General features: G+C 42.8%; 1 long non-coding RNA gene across 2 annotated transcripts; it reads right to left on the reverse strand.

The window, feature by feature from the left end:
• Positions 1-25,235, reverse strand: LOC131489765 (uncharacterized). 2 transcript variants are annotated; one of them, XR_009250726.1, is made up of 4 exons: positions 25,123-25,235; positions 16,076-16,369; positions 12,239-12,382; positions 1-200 (listed from the first exon to the last, which is right to left on the reverse strand). It is a non-coding gene; the product is annotated as an uncharacterized LOC131489765 (long non-coding RNA). The 2 variants fall into 2 exon arrangements; XR_009250725.1 differs by lacking the exon at positions 16,076-16,369 and having other exon boundaries at positions 25,123-25,229.
• Between the last annotated feature and the right edge of the window lie 256 nt (positions 25,236-25,491).

The raw sequence follows: 25,491 nt of genomic DNA on the forward strand, positions 1-25,491 counted from the left end.
ACCAAGATGCATTGTTTCCTATCTCCCCCACCCATGCTAGCCTGGCAGATGTGGGCACAGCCCAAACCCTGGCAGAGCCTGAGTGATGGACCCGGAGACCCCTGATGCTTACCGTCGTCTTCTGCTCCTCACTTCCGGCCTATACATTTCCAAGCACCAGGCAACAGAGTTATTATTTTTTTCACATTAGAAACGTCAAGCTGATCAAAGAAACAAACACTTTTAATGAAACATATGTGGGACACTTAGAAGGGGAAGATTTACAATGTGTCCGCTGTGAAACCAGAAGGCTTCTGGAAAGTGTGAAGTAGGAGGAGAAAGATAACCGGCTATGAAGCCAGAGGAGACATGGCCTACATATTAAACAGAAGGGAAAATAATTCCCATCCATAAAACCACAATTCATTTCTGTATCGAACATAAATCACCAGTACGCACATAGGATGTTTTCATCTCACTGCATTTGGTTATTTCCACACTGATCACAATAATGTACACTTTGATCTTGCAGAAGGAAATTAAATTCAGACATCGTGATATAAAATTGTCAGAGTTGCTTCAAAATCCAAAGTCTAAAAATCCTACCTGCCCTATGAGAAATGCATTTTGAGGGTTAAGAATAATGTATGTTCGGGGGTGCCTGGGTGGCTTAGTCCATTGAGGCTGGACTTCGGCTCAGGTCATGATCTCATGGTTAGTGGGTTCGAGCCCCCGCTTGGGGCTCTGAGCCCGGAGCCTGCTTCGGATTCTGTGTCTCCTTCTCTCTCTGCCCCTCATCTGCTTACACTCTGACTCTCTCTCTGAAATAAATAAACATTAAACACTAAAAAAAAAAAAGAATAATGTATGTTTGTAGAGTTTTTGGAAATTATACAATGTCTTAACTCCTTGGATCTAGAATAAAATCCTAGATGGGAATGGAATGGTGTTATACAAAAAGATAATGAACAGTTCCATGTTGGAATGTTGTGTGCCACCAACATTGTACGAGGATTGGTCATGTATTTCAAACAGCATAGAAGCTAGTTTTTAATACTTTGATGGGATATTAAATTCAATATTCATTAAATTTCTATAGGAGACTATAAAATCTGTGTGGGTTTGTCAGTGTGGTTTTTCAAAGGACATTTGCTATTGTATACAAATATGACCAATCCCTCCTAGCATTTGTAAAGGGGCTCACCAGGCATGCCTTAAAATCATTTGGAAATATCTACAAATATGTTGTCTGTGTTCTCAAAAATTCAGATATTCCTTTTCTGTTGGTATTTTCAAAGCTGGGGCTGGACTCCAGCTTGGAAAGGAAGGGGTGAAACCAAGGAAGCAGAGGGCAGCCCTGATGTGCCCCTGGCTTGGCTCTCTTTCTTTCTCTGTCTCAGGTGGGTCTCTAATCTTGTCCAAAAAGAGAGTTTTCTTTGCCTTCCTCTAAAAGGATTAAGGTTACCAGGGAGCAGGGGTCTGAGTGTGGAGTCAGAGATGAGGGGTGTGTGTGTGTGCATGTGTGCGTGTGTGTGTGTGTGTGTGCATGCATGTGTGTGTGTTGGGGAGAGGACAAGAGAGAAGGCCTGAGGGGGATTGAGGGCAATGCCTCCCTGTGGGTCCAGATAAGGAGAGCCTGGAAGATGTGACTGGTTTTGCGTCTTCCCAGCTCCAGGGTTGGGGGTCGACTAACAAAGGGGGATCAATATCTGTATTTCATGAGGTTGCCTGGCCAACAGGTTTCCAAAGGATGGTGCCAGGTCCTCTGACATTCTGCCCACCCCAACCAAATCAACCTCTCTGTCCTCATGTTTTCATTTTCACCTGAAAATATCTGAGTCAGTTGTTCCCAACTTGTGGCCCACATATCTCTGAGGATCCTAGAGATACTTAAAAAATGTGTGAAGTCATGGATCCTGAACAGAAAAAATGATTTTGACCTGGATATATGTTTGAATTTATCAAATGTATGTCTATCTCCCTAGGAATTAATAAAATAAAATGTTTTGTAAATCATTTTTAATTGAGGGTAATTGGTCATTATTTTCTCAATTTCTAGGTACTAAAAACACTAGTATCATTTGGAAGTCTGAAATTTTATTTTATTTTTTAACTTCCAAAGAGTCCTCTCCACTGAAGGTATGCGCTGATCCTCCATAGGCCCCACTTCTCTATGCTTGAGAATCTTGGGTTTGTGACTCCAAATACAACTAGCTTCTGGGTTACCATTTGGTGAGAACATGCCAGTGTCAAAGACCTGAGGCACAGAGTAGTGAAGGAGATGGTTTTGTTCAGGCTGTTCCAACCGAGAGTATTTCATTAATGAGGAATGTCTCAGGAAAAAAAAATGCAGGGAGCAGGGGACTTTGTGGAGACAAGTAAACAAGGAAGTCATCCATGAGTCTTATGGGAATCATGAGAAAGGATAGAGATACGTCTAATCTTGAATATGGAAGAGAAAGGAGGTATGCTGCGATTAGATTTATTTCCCTGAAACCCAAAAGGGTAGGGGATTTCTCAATCACTGCTATTTTCCGGGAGCCCAGGACTTGGGCAAAGTTTACCATTGCCATCAGCAACATGGTAGGTTGAGTTGACTCAGCCACTTTGGCAGAATCTCGCTTGGGTTTATGTACGGGGTCTTAATTTTACAGTCACAAAACTCACGTGTGTGAAGATTAACCTTCTTCTGTAACTAAATTGAGCTAAGATATGATGTTCTTCTTTCCCACTGATGTTGGGGCCCTGAATATCAGTTACTTACGTGTCAACTTAGTCAATTTAGGATATTGGGCACCTGAGTATTTAAATTCCTTCAATTCAGAACTAGGTCTTCTCCTCTTCTTCAGTATTGATCAGAGTACCAGGGGGTTAGTTATTGTTCTGGCATCAGGACTACTCCTGATGGAGGGCATTTGGTCCCTCCTTTATTTATTGCTGAAAAGTCTTCAGGGTGCATTATTTACGGTCATGCAGGTCCCTCTGTGTTCTTGTGTGCCTGTATGTTTCTCAGTGTGGCTCACTGTGTGTTTCCACAGGGCCACTAACATCTCCCAGCACCTCCTGGCTCCTTTTGAGTGTAGCAGGGGAGAATCCAGCTTTTGCAGAGACCTAATTTAATCTGGGGAGCTACCTTTAAGAAATAGAACACACACTTATGATTTTATTGGGTTGACTATACTGCTGAGTATATTTCCTGGCTGAGAAGAACTTCCATTTTGACTCGGCATCAATGGAAGCTAAATGCTTCACTTATAATTTCACACTTCTCATGACTAGAAGAAGTTTCCATGGGCTAGCATCTGTCTCCACACATTTAAAACCCTTTTCCTCCACTATCCATGTCGCTCTGGTTCTCATTGCTGTAGGATATGTTCATATCAGATTGTAACTTCTGGCTCTGCAACTTTGTGCCATGACTCCGGGTATTGGCACAGTGGATGCTAGGAGAATTTTTTGGCACCCATTTGTATACTTGGATGGCTAGCAAAAACAATTAGACACATAAATGACTGGGAACCATATAAATATATCTGACTAAACTCAAATATAAGTGTATTCTCAACTCAACTTCCTCTTAGCTGCATCCCAAATATGCCAACAGCTACTCCAACGTCATCTGACGGGGGGAAGTGTGTCAGAGAAGTTGGAATGGAAGAAGACAGTGGTCTTAACCAATTGATGGTAAAGTTTCTCTTACTGTTGAAAAATTTTTAAAAAAATATGGGATTGTATGAATACACTGCTAGGATCCTTTCTGGGCCTTTTGTAAGGGGGTGTGCAAATGAGGGCACTGAAGCTTAAATTTCTTTAGCTTCATGATAAATTTTCTTCTGTGTGCACAGGAACCTTCAGTTGCCCTTTCTGCCTCACCAGTACTGTGGAAGATGCAGGGTGGATCCTCTCTACAGACAGGTCTCATTGCCATTTCTGCTTGGCTGTTGCAAGGCTATGGTGGAACAAGGGTATTCTCCATGAGACTGCTGATTACCTACGCCTCTGCTTGGCGTGCCTCTCCCTAAGCCTCTAGGCTTGGCCCGGAGGGAAGGGACATGCCATCTAAATCCCCCAACATCTAAACTCTTCTTGGGCCCTCTTCCTTCTCCTTGCTGTTCAACACCAATCTGTTTTTTGAGTCAGAAAATTATTGTCACCTCATCAGGCATTCTCTTCTCCTTTCTGGTTTAGGGGTAACCACATGCTCTGAGTTCCTCAGTCTGTTAGCTTTTTGAAGATCAAAGCTCTTTTTCTTTTTCAAAAAGCCTTGCTCTTGCAATGAAAAGACTCTGTTTTCAAGACTCTTGTCTCCTTTATAAAATTTAAAACACCTGTTTATATCCCCTACTGACTTCTTTGGTGTTTGCTAATTCAATGAGTGGAGGACTGTGGGGCAATGAAAGAATTATGGGAAAAAGGAAACCCAGGTATTAGGCATTATCATGTTTCATCTGGCCACATTCATTTTGGGGCTTTAGAATTTCTAATTCTTGGTCAACAATTTTCTTAAGAAGACTTGTTACATGAAATTACCAATTTTTGTCAGGTTAAGGCATTGGCGACTGATTTTCAAAATATATATCAAATTCTTTTTCTGTTTATTTATTTATTAAAAAATGATTTAGTAATTACCACATTGAAGCTATGTATATTGCTGCTGTTCTGTTGAGAATGAAGGTGTGGAAAGACAGGTATGGCTTCTACCCTCATGTAGCTTTCCACCTGCTGGTTAGGTGAGCATACAACAAATATATCACTCCTAGGATACTTAATTATAGTATATGCTACAAACAGAAGTACAAACTGCCATGTGAGAGATTAGCAGAGAGATTTGATTGATTTCTATAGTCTCAAAGTAGTTTGGGATTATAGTGGATTTGTCCAATAATTCTTTGTTGGATAACCAATTGGATAATAATGATAGAAGGAAATGGAGTCCCTCATCATTCCCTTAATACCAAAGGGCAGAGGTGGGTTTTTCTAAACTTTGTCTATGTGTTTTCTGCTAGAGAAAGTTTCTTTCTTCTTCTTCTTAACCTATAGACTTAAAGAGCATTGTTAGGAGGATAAGGTATCCTTAAACCCAGTTTTGAGAGATAGAATGTTGAGGTTAATGCCAAGAAAAATCTTTAGCTTTCAGACCAGCTTTCTAAGCCAATAAGCTCAACTTACCCTATAGAAATTACTTTACAGATGAGGAAAGTGAAAACACAAAGAGGTAAGTTCTCTGTCTTAGCAGTTTCATTCTGCAATCCAAGGCCATCTCTTTCCTCCCTGACACGGGGCTTTAGGCTGTGCACTGTGCTGTGGTTGGACACTATACTCAATTCATGAATCAATTTTTGAGCGTCTTCTTCTGCCATGTATCCAGGCACCAAGACCATCAGATGGCCTCTCCAGGAATTTACAATTGTTAAGAGAGACTGCCACAAAAATAGTTAGAATACACTATGAAAAATACTTCATAGGATGAAGTGCTATAGAAAAACAGAAGGATAAGTTCTGGTAGGAAATAGAAACAAGGTTATATAGCTGTGGTGTCTGATATAGTAGCCACTAGCCAAATGTGTCAACTTAAAGTCAATTTTATTAAAATGAAATAAAACTAGAAATTCAGTTGTTTAGTTGGACTAGTCACATTTAAGTTCTTAAAGCCACATGTGGCTGTTGGCTACCATAACGGACAGTGATGATATGCAGCATTTCAATCATCCAAGAAGGTTCTCTTGGATAGTGCAGCTCTAAAGCTATGTTATGATGATATAGGAAACCCAAGGGGGCCAAGGTGAGCTTCTGAGATGACAGACAATATCCGTTTCTGGAGAGGAATCATCTTTGACAATCTGTGTACCAGTCAGTAGATAAAAATCCCATTAATTATTTTGAACAGAAGAACTTAAATATAAAGAACTGTTAACTGGATATCAAAGAAATAAAAAGGCAAAAGGGAACTGAAGTATCATTCCCAGGGCTGAGGAGACAAAGTGCAATGGTCGGAATTATTAAAACATAGAAGCTTGGAGATGGGCTGTGTGGAGCTAAAATTAAGATATTCCTTTCCTTTCTCCTTTCCTTTCCTTTCCTTTCCTTTCCTTTCCTTTCCTTTCCTTTCCTTCCCTTCCCTTCCCTTCCCTTCCTTTCCCTTTTCTTTCTTTCTTTCTTTCTTTCTTTCTTTCTTTCTTTCTTTCTTTCTTTCTTTCTTTCTTTCTTTCTTTCTCTTCTCCTTTCAAGATTTTGGAGGGCACCAGTGGCTGGTTCTAGTGTCTTTGAACTTGGAAGGGAAGTCTTATGCACCTGGAACACAGACCTCTGAGGAAGAGATGCTGCTTAGCTGGTACCGGTGTCTCTGACCTGGAAGGACGGGTTCCCTGAGGCCTGGACTCAGACTTCGAAATAGGGGAGGGGACCCTTGATGTCTGGCTTGTTCTGTGGTCTCTGAGAAGGCATGGTAAGGCTGGTTCTGGGAATGCTAAAAAACTGAAAACTGGAATCAACTATAGGTACTGAAATTAATGGCTACTATAGCTGTGGAAAGTGTGCCTGGGGTCATGCTCACAGAAACAGGAGGAAAACAGGAGGCAGACACAAAGGACTAAATCCCTCTTCCCTCCTTCTGCCTTCCAGTCTTCTTTTAGCAAGTCTTTGGCAAAGTCTAACAGAGAGCTGGCTGGCAAAGGAGAAATGTGGTTTGCAGAGTCCCAGCCTAAACATCACAAAGCAGAATGTGGGGAAGTGAAGGGTGGGGTGTTGTATAATAAAGAATATGACTGCCTTTGTCCCTGGATTCTGGGAGGAAGATTCTATATCCTTGGAAATTCCCAAGTGATAGGAGTGTCTTTGTTTTTTAAGAGCCCCTTGGACCACAACTGAATTTATGCTATCAAGATGACTCAGATGTGGACTGGTCACCAGAAAGACCAGCCATATGATGAGAGAGTTGGGACTTTATGTGAACTTGATGTCCAGAGAGGAGATAGGGGCTGAAGATTGAGTTCAATCATGTGGCCAATGATTTAATCAATCAGGTCTATATAACGAACCCCCAGTAAACACTGGTTACCAAAGCTTGAGGGAGTTTTCTGGTTGGTGAACACATCAGTGTGCTGAGAGGGCAATGTGTCCTGATTCCATGGAGAAAGGACATAAAAGCTATGTGTCTGGGACCCACTCAGGCAGGCCTTGCCCTATGTGTCTCTTCATTTGGCTGTTTCTAATTTGTGTCTTTTATAATAAAACTGTAATCATAAGTATGGCACTTTCCAGAGTTCTGTGAGTCATTCTAGCCAGTTGTTGAACCTAAGGGGGGGTTGTGAGATCCCTTGGATTTGTAGCTAATTGGTCAGAAGTGCAGGTGGTCTGGGAACACTCAAAGTTGTGACTGGCATCTGAAGTGAGGGCAGTCTTGCTGGGGACTACCTTGAACTTGTGGAGTTTGACCCTAACTTGGGGTGGTTAGTGTCAGAATTGAATTTCATTGTAGTATTGCAGGAGGAGGGGCAGGGGATGGAGTCTGAAAAACTACTGATTCTTGTGACCTGATAGTGTTCTCAACCACGCCAAAACTTATGCTCATGGACTATGCGAATCAGAAATTCAGGGAAGGCTCTTCTCTGCTTCATGGTATCTGGGGTCACAGCTATAAAGCACAAAGCTTACCTACATGCTAAAACTACATCTTTTTAGATTTAAAAAAGATGTTTATTTATTTTTGAGAGAGGGAGAGAGCAAGCACGAGCTGGGGAGGGCAGAGAGAAGGAGACAGAGGATCCGAAGCGGGCTCCACGCTGACAGCAGAGAGCCCGATGTGGCGCTCAAACTCATGAACTGCAAGATCATGACCTGAGCCAAAGTTGGTCGCTTAACCAACTGAGCCACTCAGGTGCCCCTCAGATTTTTTTTTTTTATTACAAAATTTAGACTAAAGTTTTCCAACTTGAGTTTCCTCCTTTTCTGGTTGCCCCTGGTTCACCCGTGCTCTCTGCATGAGTTAGCGTGGCCTTTGGGCAATCCAGCTCTGCATGTGAGCCTTGATGGGCCAGTTGTTCTCTCAGCCAGCCAGGCTGGGGAGCTCACAATTTTGGAGCTAGCCTTTTTGGCATCTGTGATGTTGATTACAGGATTATTGCACTCCTCCCTCAGATTATGAGAGCACATCTCTATAAGCAAGGCCCAAGTAACAGAAGCCGGTCACTGTAGGGCGTATGTTATAGCAATCGAGGACTTGGGAGACAGACTGCCTAATTTATATGCCAGCTTTACTAGTCTGTGAGCTTGGACAAGACACATAAGCCACTCTGTGCCTAGGTTTCTCCGCCTGTAAAATGAGGTCATGACCTCAGTTCTCATCTGACTTTGTCATTAACCAGGTGTGTGACTTTGGTCATCTCAGTTTTGTCATCTGGGCTGGATGGTCTATGAGCTCCCTTCCACTTCATTTCTAGACGTGAGAGTGCTTTGCAGACAAGAGAGGAACAATACATTGTCAGGCATTTGCTATTTTTTGCTCTGCTGAAGAGTCAGTCCTGAACACAGCAGTCCCTTGGTGCTGTGGGTCCTACCTGGCTTTGTCTAGTTGCTGAGCACTGTCAGTTGGGGTGGCTTCCTGATGCAGCGGTAAGAGCTCAAACTCGAGTTAGATGGGGTTTGAATTCTAGTCCTACCATCTGCCTGGCTAGCAAAATTAGTCAGCCTCCTTCACCCTCCATTTCCTCATTTAAAATCTCCTTGTGTTATCTGGGATGCATCTGGCTATAAACAACTGACTACAAATGACTCACAGAATAAGGACATGTATCATCTCAACACTGTGTTTGACAAGGGGCCTGGGCCTAGGTGGTTCTGGAATTGCTTCAGTGGAACTAGATTGGCTTTTCTTGGCTTTTTCCTTGTGGTCACAAGATGATGGGGTAGAGAAGGATGTCAACACACAGGAAACATGGGAGGGGGCTTCTTGTCAAACCACTTTTTTTTGGTAGGGCAGGGAAATCTTTCCAAAAGACACCAGCAAAAATGTCCTCAGTTTCCACTGGCCACGATTGGGTTCTATGTTCATGTCTCAGCTGCAAGGGATGCTGGGAAGGCTGGCGTATGGCATCTCCAGCCTCCATCAAGTGGAGGAGAGCCCTGCCTGCAGGAGGCGAGAGGATGAGAGGCTCTTGAACCAGCAACCAGGGATGTTGGTTACAAATACGTAGCTCAGAGGACTGAGGGTCACATTTATTTATTTATTTATTTATTCAGCTTCAGTGAACTTTAGGTTCATCAAATGCTTGTATAGTAGTTATTCTATGCCAGGCTCTGTTTCATATCAACCTACTGACTCCTAACTTCATGGGGAGAGGTACTATTATGATCCCCCTCTCTCCCCATTTTAGATGAGGAAGCTGAGGCACTGAGAGATTAAAATAACCGGCTAAGGGGTTCATGGCGGAGAAGTGGTAAAGGCAGGATTCAAACCCGGCCCCTGAGCCTGTCCTCTTAACCCCTGTATCACACTGTCTCCCAAAATGGGTGACAGTTAAAGTAGCACACACAGCAGGCTGCCTGCGAAGGCTGGTTCCCATCCCTCCCCTGATTCAGCCACAAGAGCAGATGGATGCTGCATGGCAGGGGCAACAGTTAAAGCAGAACATTCTCGAATGCCCCCCTTCCTCTATCCATTCCAGGTTCCTGGGTTTAGTTTTTCTCCTCTGCTGGATTCTTGTCAGTTTCAAAAGCACTTGTGAAATCTATTCTGATATTCTCTTCTTATTTTATTCAAGATATGTATGAAAAGGGTGATATCCCCCCCTCCTGATGTTTGGAAGCCTGGACTAAGGGGAAATAAATATTTTCTAAGGATGGATAGAAGTGGGTTGACGGAGAAACCCATGAGGCCTTATGGGGAGTCATCTCTGCACTGCAAAGAGGCAGCTCCTTGTGGAATTGAGAACTCTGTAGTGGCTTCGCCTTGTGGTGAGATCACCTTAAAACAGTGTATTCTGAGTATACCGTTAATCAACCCGATTGGGATGGGGTTGAGAAAGAAAGGGCCTTGTCATGGCTTGTGCTGTGGCAACCACACAGAGATAGAGAGGCAGCAGTGGGGGTTGTTTTGGAGGACCCCCTTCCTAAGGACGTGGAGGAAGTGAGCCAAGCATTTTTGACATAAACCAGTGACTCAAGAAGGAACAGGAAAGGACTATCACAAGTTTCCTAGCTTGGGACACTGAAAACACAAAAACAAGGTCACGTGTCCACACAGCGAAGAAAGGAGTCTCTGAAAAGGGAGGAAAAAACAGCCAAATATAACTCCACATAAAGACGATCAGAAAAACATCCTTGCTGGTTTGACAACCAACCAAGAATAACATATGAGTTCACTGAGCTCCAAAAATGGGGGGAAAGATAGAAGCACAAGCCAGCTAATTTAAAAATCAAGAAGTGCATTTCTCATCTTCCTGCAGAGGAATGTTCCGGAGCAGATCCTCCTAGAGTAGAGCTAGCCCCTTAAAGCGGGAGTTTCCTGTAGAGATTGAGCAGCTGCACCTTTGATGACTCCTTGGATATTAGCAAAACACTCGCTAAATATAGATGAACGTCAACAAGTCATAAATAAGGGAACAGGAGTGGGAAACTCCATACAAAAGGTGAGTGGGCAAGAACAAAGGCATCCTTGTCTGCCAAGGCAATTATCACGTGCAGCATCGAAGCATTAATCAGGGAGTCATTTAAAAGTTCAAATGCCAAATAAGAATAAAAGTCCCATGCAGGAAACTGTCACATATCAGGGCACTGGAGGCAAACTACTACCTAGTATCTGTTTCCAGCACTCTATTCCGTGGGGTGGAAAAAAAGCATGCCATTGGCAGGGACTCTGAGGATGTTACAATGGCCAGGTGGCAAAGAGCTGTTCAGGCTGCCAGTCTGGTGTTTTACCTACATTAATTCTTCCTCTGTTTAAGTTTGCTTTACTTGAAGGGAAACCATACAATCTCTATCGTGATTTCCCTGAGGGATGTCGGATACCAGCTACCTGGGCCTCGAGTGGGAGCAGGTTGGACCACATCACTGTGGACCATGCTAGGTCAGATTAACGTTGTTTTCTCAAAACAAGCCAAACACGTGCTGATTGATGTCTGCTCTTCCTGTCTGCCCAGATTAAATCCATTTAAACTCGGAACAGTCCGTACTTATTAAGTGCCATGTGTAGATGGTGTGGTGCTTGGGTCTACCCATGACACATCAGACGAAAAGAAGCACAGCCCCGCTTCCAGTAAGTCTTGGTCTGAAGAGGCTTTGCCATAAGCAAATGGAAACCTGTCGAAGCTACTCCCACAGTTTAGGTAATTCCTGCTCAACACAGAAAAGCATCTTATCTTGGTTTATCTCAAAGAAAACTGGTATCCGACCCCCTCCACACACCATGTAATTTCTAACTTGTAACTTATTGAATAATTCTTAAAGGATCTGTAGAAATGAATAATTCTTGTTAGAAACCTTACATTAAAAAAATATCTTCACAGGGGTACCCGGGTGGCTCAGTCGGTTAAGCGTCCGACTTGAGATCAGGTCATGATCTCACAGTTCGTGAGTCTGAGCCCCGCAGTGAGCTCTGTGCTGACAGCTCAGAGCCTGGAGCCTTCTTCAGATTCTGTCTCTGTGCCTCTCTCTCTCTCTCTCTCTCTTTCTGCCCCTCCCCTGCTTGTGCTCTCTCACTCTCTCTCTTTCTCTCAAAAACAAACATTAAAAAAACATCTTCACGTTATTTGGTAAGTCCTCAATCTAGTACTATACATCAGTGACCAAGTTACTGAAATCAAACAGTTAAGCCAGGGTAGGGCGAGCTGGTGAAGGGAGGAAACAAGAGTGGTTCTCAGGTGTGGGTTTTTTCAGAGTCACTTCTGGCCTCTAGGGAGTGTGGCAGGTTTTGATCTCTCTGTTGTAAGACCTCTGTTTTTCTCCGTCTTCTATCAATGGGAATCCCCCTTGAAACTTGATATCACATGCCAGAGAATCTAAGAAACCACGAATCTAAAGACAAGCCATTATTTCGCATTCTCAGAAAGAAAAAACTGCTGTCAAACTATGTCATGTCTTAGATTGTAAACGCATCTTGATTTCAGAGATGTTAAAATAGCAACAAAAAGTGCATTTATGATTCGAGGGAACACATCTTCATCATTTTCATGGAACATAAGGAAATCTGAGGTCTAATAAGCATAGACTAAACAAATACATGCAAGGTAAAGATCCTTCTTCAGCAAAAACTTTTCTTTAATACCTGTTTCCAGAAAGTGCTCAGTTGAGACTTCAGGACAAGATTCTTTGTGGAGACTTTTTTCAGCTGTCAGCCACCACAGGCGTTATCCAAATGGGACGGGTGAATCAGGCCAACAAACCATCAGATGTCACTGTGTTTTTCAGCCTGTGTCATGGCAGAAAGATAAGGCAAGATCAATAACAGTAGTGAGAAAAATAACACATCAGCCACTATGAGAAGCACATGGGTGTCTGGGGCTCTACCTGCTTCCTGGCCACCGCTGCCCACAGCTCTGTTCTCCGAGTCCCATAGTGAGCAGGAAGCCACATGACTTTGGGAGAAGAGCTTTGGGAACCAACTCACTATTTAAGACAAACTGGGATGGGGTGGGAAGTGAAGTACTTTATGTTTGTACCTTTGATTAGGCCCTCACAGATCAAAGCTCTCTGAAAAACCTTTAAAAAAATGTTACATATATGATATATAATACATACAAGAGAGTGTGTTTAACATCTATTATACAATTTCAAGAATAATGACAAAGTAAATCCAGTAAAAGGAAAAAGAGTACTGGTGCTTTGAAGCCTTGTGCGTGGTATCTCCAAATGGTATTGAACCCTTCTCTCCAGAGGAAGAACCCTTCTCACCCTGCATTTTCTCTGAATCACCTTCTGTCTTTTCTTTATGTATAGATATTCCTAGACAATATAACGTTTCATTTTGCCTGTTTTGGAAATTTAGATAAATAAAATTATGCCACACGCATTTTTTTTAAACTTGCTTTAGTATTGCTGCATGTTATGCATTTTAGATTCAGTCATGTTCATATGTAGCCATATTGCATTCCACTGTAGGACTATGTCGTCATCCGTTCATACATTTTCCTGTTTGTGGATGTTTGGGTTTTTTTTTTTTTTTTTTAGTGTTTATTTATTTTTGAGAGAGAAAGAGAGAGAGAATAAGCACGTGAGTGGAGGAGGGGCAGAGAGAGAGGAAGCCAGAGAATCCGAAGCAAGTTCCAGGCTCTGAGCTGTCAGCACAGAGCCCGCCGTGGGGCTTGAACTTGTGAACCCTGAGATCGTGACCTGAACCGCAGTTGGATGCTCAACCAACTGAGCCACCCCAGTGCCCTGGGGCTGTTTTGTTTTGAACAACAATGCTACTATGAATATTTTCATACACGGAGCCTGGTAAATATGTGCATTTGTTTCTTTTGGCTATACATCTGCCAGTGAAGTTGCTGAGTTGTGGGATGTACACATGCTTAATTTTACTGTGAGATGCTAACCAGTATTCCAAAGTGGGAGTAACAAAGTGGCAGTTTCCTCCAAACAACAGTTTATGGGGGTATCCATTTTTCCATATTTATTCCGCATCTTACTGATAATATTCTTAGACTAAGATTTTAGCCACCAGGTGAGAGTGAATGGTATCTCACTGTGGTTTCATGATACATTTTCCTGATGATTAATGAACATTTCCCTGTATGTAACAGACATTTGTCTTGTCTCATCTACGAAATGCTTTCTCATCTCTTATGCCCTTGGATTGCTTCTCCCTTCCTCAGTTGTTTTCCCCTTATTGACAGAGAAGTTCTTTATTTTCTGGATATTAATGCTTTGTTAATTATAGGTATTTTAGATAACTTCTCCCAGGCTGTATCCTTTTTATTTTTTAAACTCATTTTGGTGTCTTCTGAAGAATGGAAGTTAATGTGGTTGAATCAATCATTACTTTTTCCTTATTTTTTTCCTTATAGTTAGTTCTTTTTGTGACTTCTTTAATAATCTTTCCCTAGCCTGACATCACAAAAATGTTTTCCGTTTTCTTTCTAAAACTCGTAAAATTTTTCCTTCCGTATGTCAGTGATCTAACTGGAATTGATTTTAGTGAATGATGTGAGTAGTGGTTCTGTTTTCTTTTCTTTCTTTTTCTTCACCTTTAAAAACATTTTTTTTTTTTTTTGAAATTACTACCTGATTGTCCCAGCACCATTATTTAGGAGTTGTTCCTTTTCTGCTTATTTGTAACGTCACTTCTCCCATATATGTGTGCTTTCTCTGTTCAGGCCCGGAGACTATTTTTCTGTCTCTGTCCCAGTACCACTGTTTTGCTTCCTGTGACTTTATAATTCTTGTCTGGTAGGGCACACTATAGTTTTCAAGTCTGACTGGAATATGAATTGATGTACGCTGATAGATAAATAGAAGACCTCCTTTAAATTCAAAAATCTCAGGAATGTCGACTCTAAAATATGCTGGCATTGAGTATTATAAGAAAATAAAAAGATAAAAAAAAAGTCTTTTCCTTCAATAGCTCTATTTGAGCCAAATGTACATTCTTTTGCAAAGACACAACAGAAAGCTAGGATACACTTTGAAGACTAGCGATATCGTCTATTTTTATCTCTACAGAGATGTGAAGATACATTTGGGCTCTCTCCTTACAGGATCCAGAAATCGAACAGTTGAGATGTAAAGCGTGGATGACATACACACTCGTACCTTCGTGGACTTCTACGCACAAGGACGTTCATTTCACACTCCCCTTCCGTTCACTCAAGGTTATAAAGACCCACCTGGGCAAGAAAGTCCTGCCTTTCCAGAGAGCTCTAGCTCACCCAATTTGCTCTCATTTTATTTTAATGAAAAAATATAACAGAATAGATAATAAAGTTCTCCCAAAGATGCCTTCTTTAGAGTTTATCTAAAGTTTATCAGCAAAATAACTTTGACTAAGTTAAATGGCGATGTGTCACACACCCAAAACGTGTGAAGCAATTTGAAAAAATATTTTAAATATGCCATGGATTTGTAAATTAATGCAGGGCTCACTGTGCTTGAATTTCCATTTCTAAACTGCTTCATTTGCATGCAAAGAGTGGGCAATTTTTGTGTGTGTGAAAATTTAGCCTTAAGAAATGAAAATCAAAAACTCAGCAACTTGAAAAGAGCTGTTAGGCATAGAAATTGTTTAATCGGTTTCCAGCAGGGCCAATGGTGTTGGCATTTTGAAATACCAGATTGGATTGGCATCCTAGAAAAAAAAATCCTCAGCTCAGAAAAAGTCGCCTAAAAAAGCCACCATCTACAGAGTGGTGAAACAAGATAGCCGAGATATGACAAATGCCAATGGAACGAGTCCTGCGATCGAGAGAGAGCCCGAAGTGTGAAATGAACAAATGTTAGATGTGATAAAATTTCTGTCAGTGCTACCCCAATCATCTCTTCTGACAAATACAATGCCTGATCAGAAAATCAGGTGCTTTCGTCTACAGGATTGTTCCTTGGGGAGATTTTAAGAGGACCCAACTCTGCGGTGTGTTCCCAAGCCCGTGCTCCCATTTTGGAGTATATTAAAGGAGGGGACTAATAATTCTCTCTGCGACAAGGTTGAGATCCCAACTTAGATTTTCATTCCAGGGTTTTTAAAATGCAAGTTTAAAATAAGATTTCATTTAAACACAGCTCTACATTTTGTGATGCTTTTGTGGCTCAGACCTTGGAAATTAGACCAGAATCCCTTATTTTGTTAGAGTTCAAGTTTCTTCATCTACGGTATCCCAAATGAAAGGCACAAAGTTAGATCTACCTGTTTATAATAGTGATGATGATGAAGAGTATAATAATAATAGTAATATCCACCCCCCCTCCCCAAATAGTAAACCCTCTTTATTCATTTACTTCTTACACATACATATTTTGGGTGCCTTCTTTGTGTTTGGTACTATCCTAGCTGTCGGGGATGCAAAGTGCAATGCAAAAATGAATAAGAAAGGGATCCTGTGCCCTCAAGAAGTTCAGTCTTCTCAGTGAGTCTCTTCCTAGTGGATTTTACAAAACAAACTCATTTACTTACCTAGTTTTCTCCCAAAGGACCTGCTTGACTACAGAAGGTCCAGCTAACAAGGAAGGAGATTCTATCCTTTCTTATTTTCTCTTTAAGTCCATATGGAAGAGTAACATGTGATGCTGTTGTCTTCTAGTATTTGAGCTCATTGCTTTGCTCTTCTCCCGACAGTATGGCAAGGAAAAACAGGGCATCAGCTGTTCTGGTTTCCTTTCCCAGGGCAGGGGATGGAATTCTTCTCGGGGAAGAATAAGAGGATACCCTAACTTCTTCATGCTGGGATCACCTCTTTCTGTGTTGTCACTGAAAAAGAACAAACCTCACAGCCCAACCTGTGATGTGGGTCCTGTTTCCTAAATTCTCAACACGGTACTGTGCACACGTCGATGTTTGTTGATTGAACAAAAGGTTTCTGTGTGATAAAAAATGGTAGTATAGTTTCAAAAGAGGAGAATCAAACAGGAATTTGTTACTTTGTGCCTACCATGAGTGTATTTAAAACCAATTCTAGAATATGCGTATAGGGAGGTCAAAAGAAAAGAATTGTAGATTGGCAGGGTAAATATTATAAGAATGGGCCCTCTGTAGAGATTCTCAGGCATTGTCCCCTTTAACAAAAAAGTCTTTCTGTGGACAATCTGTAGACTGAAGTGTATATGGTGTGAATGGTTCAGACCGTCCTTGAAGGGCTAAGCCTTGGGTTCTGTTTAAGGGAAGAAGGTCATGGGAAGTGTCTGTGCAGACTGTGGGATGTGATGGTGTTTGGCATTGAGAGAAGCAGTTATAACAGGCAAAGTAGTGGCTTGGACCATGAGCTATGGAAACAGAGCACCCAAGACTGAATTGTGGGTTTGGTGCTTCCCAGCTGTATGACCTTGGGCAAGTTACTGCACTTGCTGCTTTGCAGTTGAATCATCTGTAATAATCCCTCCCTCGCAGTCTTGTTATGAGAATTAAATAAGATGATATGGGCAAAGCACTTGGCACAGAGCTCTGCATGTGTGAAAGGGTTAAGAAGCAGAAGTCCCCTTTACTATGTCAGAGCCTATAGGAGCAGAGCAAAGGTACTCTGGCGTTAATGCCCATGAAGCTTTGCACTCACTTGGGGGAAAAGCACTCTTCTGAGGAGCAGGAGGCCAGGTTTGTGGACTAATGATCCTGTCATTAACTTGGTAGGTGTTTAAGACTGAGTTCCTCAGTTTCCTCATGTGTAATGTGGGGATCATGGTCTCCAAATTCCATTCGGTTCCAACATTCTGATGTAACGGTGACGCTTCTGTAGTGGACAGTTGGTGGGATCCTAGAGGTCCCATTACACTCCTTGGAAAGACTGGAGACTTCCCATGCCGTCTCTAATGGCGCCGTTTGCTATCATTCATATGAAGACGGAATATAATTGAGGCACTCACACCCTCCCATGGCCTATATGCCTTTTTAAATTAAAAGTAGCCACTGGAATAAGTCAGATGTCTTATCGCCAGGTGGCTGATGACCTCATCCAAAAGTGAGTCCCCTGGTTCTGAAATCTCAGCCAGGCTTCTGCCCCCCTGTCTGTCAAGACTTGATTTTACCTTTGAACTTGATTTTACATCAATAGGATATTCGGAAATGTTCTTAGTTAACTTTGTACTTGTTTAGTTTCAATAAAAACAGGGCAAATGTATAATTAGCATTTTAACAATAAATAAATTAGAACTTGAGATTGCTGTAACAATATACACTGTTAGAGAAGAATCGAAGAACGCAGTCTAAAAATAAAGGCAAACTCACAAACACACTCTTCTTTCTCTCTGGAAATCAAAAACACACCCATGGTTTTATGACAAAGGAGGAATAATGAAAGGAACTGAGAACTTTTCTTCCCACCTAATAGTGGGAAGGTAGTCGTGTGGAGTTGGATGAGGAACAGTTGTATCCAAAACAATAAACTTGCCCTAAAAGCCTTGATTATTAGTTCCACTTAAAAAAAGCAACAACAACAAGGATAAATGTAAAACCGATGTTAGGAGATTTAAAAAAGCTGCAACCCATGAAAGCCAAATAGTCATTTGCAAAATACTGTTCCAATCAACAGAATTGTTTCCTTCAGAACTGTCGGGATGCTCTCCGTACTCCGTCCTGCTACAGCCTGGAAATTGTTCTTTCTTCCTGTGGGACACAGAGCTGTTCAAACGCTTCATAGAGTCTGTCATGCCCTGAAAAATTCTGTCATTGTGGATTAATTAGCCTCAGATTTAATGTCACAAAGTTTCCAAGGCCTTTGCCATTAAGGGAAATTTGGGGCTGGTGATAAAAGCAATCTGTGCTGAGACAAGGTGTACACGTGCAATGAGAGCCCATTGGTAGGTGCAACTCATGGCTCATACGCCCTTGGCATTGGTTCAGACTTTGGGAAGTCTGGGTATTCTATACATGCTTCAGCTTAGGTCCAGCATAGCGTGGGGGCAAGTATTAACCTGTGTTTTGACTTTCTCTAAATGGCTTCATGGTGACATATCCTGAGTCCTGTATGTCTAAGAAAGTAATAAATGCACAAACAGAAATAGGTAAAATAATTCCATGGAGTGAAATGAGCCATATCCTGAAAAATATTCTTCTGTGTTAAACAAATGATGGAAGAAAATGGATCCAGAATGAGATATTGAGAGTCTTTTAAAATTTGGAGACATATGTATGTGTATCTGTGTGTGCGTTTGCATGCATATGCACACATTTGGATTTGAACTTCGCCGATCTTGGGGTGAATCTGATAATGACACTTATCCCGAAACAAACTTAATGATTTGCCTCTTCCCTGTGCTCGTTTCTCCCTACCCCTACTCCCTGGGCCCCCACCCCCAACGTGGGAGGAATTCTAGAAAGTGTGCTCAAATAACACCCATGTGAGGACACTTGGGTATATTAAGAAAGTCCCCATTGGCTGTAGTAAAGTGGAGTTGGGTTAAAGAAGTAGAAGCAAATTAGTAATGAAGAAAATGTTCCCAGGGTAAAAAAAATAATCTATGGACCTCGGCAGGGGCCAAGGGGACTGGGAGACAGGCAGGGTGCACTCGGGCCAAAGCTCATTAAATAGAAATGAATCAGAAGGAAGAAGATGGCTTGGAAAGGCGTAGGGGACCTGCATATCCACAGGGTCTGCATCTGGATCTGAGCACTTGGAACCCCATCACACACTTTCAGAGCTGGAGGCGAGCTCATAATCACCAAGTCCAAACCCGTCGTGTTGCAGATGAGGAAGCCAAGGTCGAGCCCTTTGCCCGAGGTCCCAGCCAAATCAGAGCAGACACAAGGCTGGCGCCCAGGACTCCCTACTCTCAACCTGGGGCTTCCCCACCACTGGGCAGGGACCTGCTTCCTCTAGATTCGGACTCTCCTGCTCACTGTAACTTCACTAGGAAATGATAAAGGAAATCTAGGAAACGACATTTGTAAATGAGAAAGTGATGAGGGAATAACAGCAAACAAAAGTTATGGTACAAAGCAAGAATTTCTTATGGCCAGCTGCACACTGGAGCTACCTAGGAAGCTTAAAAAATAAATACAATGACAAACATCTATGTCAGACTAATTGAATAAGAATCAATTTGAGCGAGGCTCTGACACACTGATCATTTTCAAAACTTCCCCTGGAGGGGCGCCTGATTGGCTCAGTTAGCTAAGCGTCTGACTTCGGCTCAGGTCATGATCTCATGGCTCTTGAGTTCAAGCCCCGTAGCAGGCTCTGTGCTGACAGTTCAGAGCCTGGAGCCTCCTTCAGATTTTGTGTCTCCCTCTCTCTCCGCCCCTGCCCCACTAACGCTCTGTCTCTCTCTCAAAAGTAAACATTCAAAAAAACCCCAATTCCCAGTCGATTATAATGTGCAGCCAGAGTTGACACGAAAGATCTGGATTTGAATCTTGCTAGTATTAGCTGTGCGACATGAGGCAAGTTACTGAACCTCTCTGAGCTTCACTTCACTCCTGTGAGAAATGGAGCTGATAAAGCCTGCCTTTCAAGATGGCTGGGAGATAAGGTGAGATAAAGCATATGACTTGCCCGACACAGAATATTGAGTATTTGTCCTTAAATGTTGGTTTCCTTTCTAAGAATCTGAATCTTGATTCAGTGATTAAAATTAGAGAACCGGTTTTTGTTGGTGAGTTTCCTTTTCTAGTGTGTTCCCAAGCACATTCTCAATAATCCTCATCGAACATTCAGGAATGGCTCTCAATTTCCAAAGTAAGGCGATGGGACAGAGTGCACAGCCACCAAGAAGATAATCCTTATTTCACTGATGAGTGGGAGTCTGGTGGGTTGCCTGGAGGAAGTGAACCTTCTGGCTGGTATTAGACGGTGGAGTAGGGCTTTCCAGAATGAAACCATATGGCAGTGGATGCACAAATACAACTTTAAGCAGCTTCAAGTCACGTATTGAGAAAACCGTTGCCTTTTCAATTCTCTTTCTTTTCTTAAGTTTACTTTGAGAGAGTGAGAGAGAGAGAGAGCGCGCGCGCGTGCGAGAGCACAAGTAAGTGGGGGAGGGGCAGAGAGTGAGGGGCAGAGAGAGAATCCCAAGCAGGCGCCACACTGTCAGCACCGAGCCTGAGGCGAACTCACGAACTGCAAGATCACGACCCGAGCTGAAACCAAGAGTTGGACGCCTAACTGACTAAGCCACCCAGGCGCCCCTCAGTTCTCTTCCGGTAATATTTCTTGTCCTAGGAAGACATTTTGCTTGCTAATATCACTATGTAAACAGAAGAGATCTCAGAGCCTTTTCACTTAGAGTTTAACAGTGTTTCATTTTAATTATGTTTCTGTTCGGGTTGCCTTTTATTTATGGCGAGTATTTGTTTATTTATTTATGGCAAGTGGCACTGGTTTTCCATTTAGAATAACGAGTGCATGTGAGGAAACATGTGCCCAAACTCCTCGGTGAACACTGCAGGAGTGCTAAGCAGATAGGGACATAATCATAAAGGTGGGAAATTCCAGGGCTCACCTGTGAGACCCCAGGCTGGAACAGTAACACACTCTTTCTGGGACTCAGCTTCCCGCACCCTGAACCAAAAGTGTTAGACTTGACGATGCCAATGATTGCTATCAATTTAAATACATAGGATATTTAATTTTCATTTAAAAATTTTTTCAATGTCTAATTATTCTTGAGAGAGAGTGAGACACAGTGTGAGTGGGGGAGGGGCAGAGAGAGCGAGACACAGAATCCGAAGCAGGCTCCAGGCTCTGAGCTGTCAGCACAGAGCCCGAGGTGGGGCTGGAACTCCGTGAACCGTGAATGAGATCACGACCTGAGCCGAAGTCAGACACTTAACCGACTGGGCCACGTAGGCGCCCCAAGTATAGATGATATTTAAATTCGCCACTATTTGGGCTTTTCCAGATAATCTTGTTCATCACAGATATATACAAATATATATCAAAGGAAATGGGATAAAAGTGAACCTTTTCTCTATTTCATGTCTACCGTAGAAGAACTTGTGGGTTACTCATTCTTAATAAAATCATTCTTTTTTTTTTTTCAACGTTTTTAATTTATTTTTGGGACAGAGAGAGACAGAGCATGAACGGGGGAGGGGCAGAGAGAGAGGGAGACACAGAATCGGAAACAGGCTCCAGGCTCCGAGCCATCAGCCCAGAGCCTGACGCGGGGCTCGAACTCACGGACCGCGAGATCGTGACCTGGCTGAAGTCGGACGCTTAACCGACTGCGCCACCCAGGCGCCCCAATAAAGTCATTCTTTACTGGGATCCATGCTGTTCTACTAGAGTTTTCTTGTCTTGCTGATAGACCCAATTCATTAATTTTGAAGGCTGTTGTGATCTGGGCGATTACCTGCATTCAGGTGTAACGCCCAAGCCAGGTGTATTCTTTTGTGAATTTCCTAAACAATTAGATCTGTGGATTACTGCTGGGTTAGCGTATTTCCTTCTTTTCAGCAGTCTTGAGAAATCTGAACTACAGGACAGATTCTCACCCTGCAGAGTGGTAGTAAAACACATTAATCTGGTGGTTTGGATAGAAAGCTGGATCAGTGCTGTGCCTGTTGCTAACTACGTGAGTTTTGGTCTGTAGCACACAAACGCTGATGGTGTGGGGCCGGTGTACTGGGCACGAGAGATGTGGGACCCTCTCGGTCTTCAGTGTTGTTCCCTGAGGTTGTTGCCCACTCGGAAAGGCCAGAACTAGCATGAGGATAGCAAGGCACTCAGGGTGCAGAATTTTAGGAGGCAGTCCTATGTTCCTGTAAGTGTTCCCCCAAGGTCTGGCCCCCTGAAAACTGGCTGTGTGTGAGCCAGGGGTTTCTCTCACCACTGTTCTGGGTGGTGGAGACCCAATGTATCCAGCCCAGTCGCCCTCCTGCTTCTGTCCTTCTTACTCTATGCCTTCATCCCTTGGGTGCATGATTATTGTCGTCAGCCTTTGGTGAAGGACTCCCTCCTCTGCCAGTTCAAAGTCTCCTTTCCTAGTGCTGATTGCTACACCACCCCTGTTTTATGTAGTTCCCTGGGATGAGAATGTATCCTTCTTGTATCCCAAGCTTTGTTCTAGCCCCTTTTTGGTGCATTATTTTCTCTAATCCTTTCTACATTATTTCTCCCACCTCTGCAAGGGGGAAACTTGAAGCTTGGAAAATGACCTGGTTTGCCCCCAGGTGATAATCGTTCTGAAATAAGCAATTCTCCATGACCCCATCCTAAAGAAAGTTTTTTCAGAATTTCCCAGTAGAGGAGAAATGTTGAGGGAATTTCCCAGAAGGTCAAAGTATCTGGGATGGATGTGATCTTATTTTGATTCGGGTTGGGAAAATACTAATGACAAAACACTATTTCTTTTCTTTTGGTGGCAAATGGGTTTTAAAGAATAAGAAAGAACATGAAGGTGGGTGCCTCTTTGGGAGCTGGTTTTGACGCAGGGGATTCATGGACCACACAGCTGTAGGCAACCTCATAAAGGGAACGGGGTCCTTGGCTCTGGAGTTGAGGGTGGATCCGTGCATCTTATTCAGTGAAGTATCCTAGCAATGGTGGGTGGCTCTGGGCATGAGACTAAATTGTTTGGAAGTCCGTGGAAATGTGGTGGTAAGGACACAGAGAGTTTGGCAGCAATGTATTCGCTCACAAATACTTGGTAAGCATCTGCTAAGTGCCACACGTGATTCTCAGTGCTGGGGATACAGAAGTAAACCACCAGATGAGAGCCTGGCTCTCTGGAAGCTGTGGAGATAAGCCACCACTTGAAGGTGGAGCAGAGGAGTGTGCAAGGAGACCAGGAAGGAGTGATCAGGCAGGTGGCTGGAAAACTGGGAGGACATGCTGTTGGGTAAGCCTAGAGAAGGGTATTTCCAGTATCTAGACAGGCTAAAGCTTTATCAGAGGGCATAGGAATCTGAGGAGAGGGGGCTATCAAACATCTTCGTATACCCTGACAACTTACAACTGTTCTCCTCTGGCCTTTTGCTGAGAGGCTCTACTCTAACATTCACACGTCCAAAGAACAAATGATGTGCAACGGTAAGGAGGCATATATGTGTTGATGCATATGCTTGCACTAATGCTGGGTTTGTGCTGCATTCCTCTGGGAGGCAAATTTTGTCGCCTGTGGTGTGCTTGAAAATGAGGCATTTGACGTGGTATTCTTTTTTGGGGTCAAAACAGATCCGAGCACCATACGTAAGCTTGCCGAGCTGCGAATGGAGCAGCGATTTCCTGAGACGAGGTGTGTGTCTGCCAGGATCAACCACAGGCCCTGCCAGATCCTTGTGGGAGATGAAATGCCAGGGAACAGCCCGCTACCACAAAGAGAAGCTGAATGGCAGGAACACCTCCAACGGCAGAACATTTAGAAATTGTTTCTTGGAAACCAATTTCCCTTTGTGCAATCATGACAATACCAAGATACCAACCTGTTCGCTCCTGAGAATAATTACCATTGCCATTTGTAGAATCCTTCAGAGTTTATAAAATGCTTCCAGGGATGTTATCTTATGGACGGTATTTGAAGTTGGAGCGTGTGGTCGGCTCGGACAAGGAGCCCTCCTATGCCAGCTTGCACAGGCCCTTGTCTCCTTTCCAGAGTGGAGCCATGGAAACCATGGCTGCCCCTTGGGACTGGTGTCCGGCCTTTAAATGACTGGCTTCCCAACAATTTTGGAAATGAGAAATCATGACTCTCAATTGTGAGAGTATGGAAGAGTTTCTATCTTCTCCTATATATCTTAGAGTTTTCCAAATTTTCGGTGATAAACACGGCTACATTTGTAATTAGAAAAACAAAGTTGTTTAAAATATCAGGGGAAGTAAGCTTCTGAAATGTGCTGTGGGTTTGGCCACCTGCTTTGGTCGAGCTTCCTGGGTCAGAAGAACCATTCCATTTTGGAAGAGGGGCCAGAGAGGTCATGTAGGCAACCCCATTCGTGTAGCAGAGTGCAGAGAACGCAGCCAACCAAGAAGCAGTGTCCTACTTCTTTAAAATAGATACTTGGAAAGCTTAAACGCCAGCAGAGCGAAGCTGGAGATATCAATCCTCTTTGAGGAAGTGAGATGGGTTCTGAAGGTGCTATTTTCTCTTTCAGATAGTTCATTTTTTAATGAAATAATATGTGCTTCTGAAATGTAACAAATAAAAAATTTAGAGATGATCTCAAAAAATTTTTCCCCCAATCTTTTTTTTTTTTTTTTAAATGTTTATTCATCTTTGAGAGATAGAGACAGACAGAGCATGAGTGGGGAAGGGGCAGAGAGAGGGAGGGAGACACAGAATCCAAAGCAGTCTCCGGTCTCTGAGCTGCCAGCACAGAGCCTGACGCAGGGCTCGAACCCATCAAGTGTGAGATCATGACCTGAGTCGAAGTCGGGTGCTTAACCGACAGCCACCCAGGCGCCCCTTCTCTATTTAAATTCTAATCCCAGATTATTTTTTCCTAACTCCAGTTTCTATAATAAATATTTATCAGAAGTCTGCTCAGCTTCTGAATCCTTGTAATGATTTTTCCCTATTTTTATTCAATTTCCCATTGTTCTTCATGTTTTAATATAGAAAAGATATTTCACTTACACTTGGCCTTGTTCTCTTGTGCTGGTCACATCTCTTACTCAGAGGTCAAGCTCGATTTGATTTCCAGGGGGACCCTTCAGGACTGAGATGAAAGTTCTTTCCATGCTTCCTGGTTCTAACATTCTGCAAAAATGGAATGCACAGAAGTGAAAGTTCCTAGCATGTACTGTGACTAGAACTTTCCATGTCCCTGTCTCCTCCCTCCCTTATATTATGTCATCTAAGGGACAATATCTCCTGTCATACTAGAAATTATTCTCACCTTCTGTGTATTTATTGAAAAATACCCAATAGGGGCTATGGTATCATCTAATGGCTACTTACTTGAGAGTCTTATAATCTGAGTACACACCCCAGTTCTACTTCTGA

Source organism: Neofelis nebulosa, chromosome 11 (assembly GCF_028018385.1).
Source record: "Neofelis nebulosa isolate mNeoNeb1 chromosome 11, mNeoNeb1.pri, whole genome shotgun sequence".
NCBI lineage: Eukaryota > Metazoa > Chordata > Mammalia > Carnivora > Felidae > Neofelis > Neofelis nebulosa.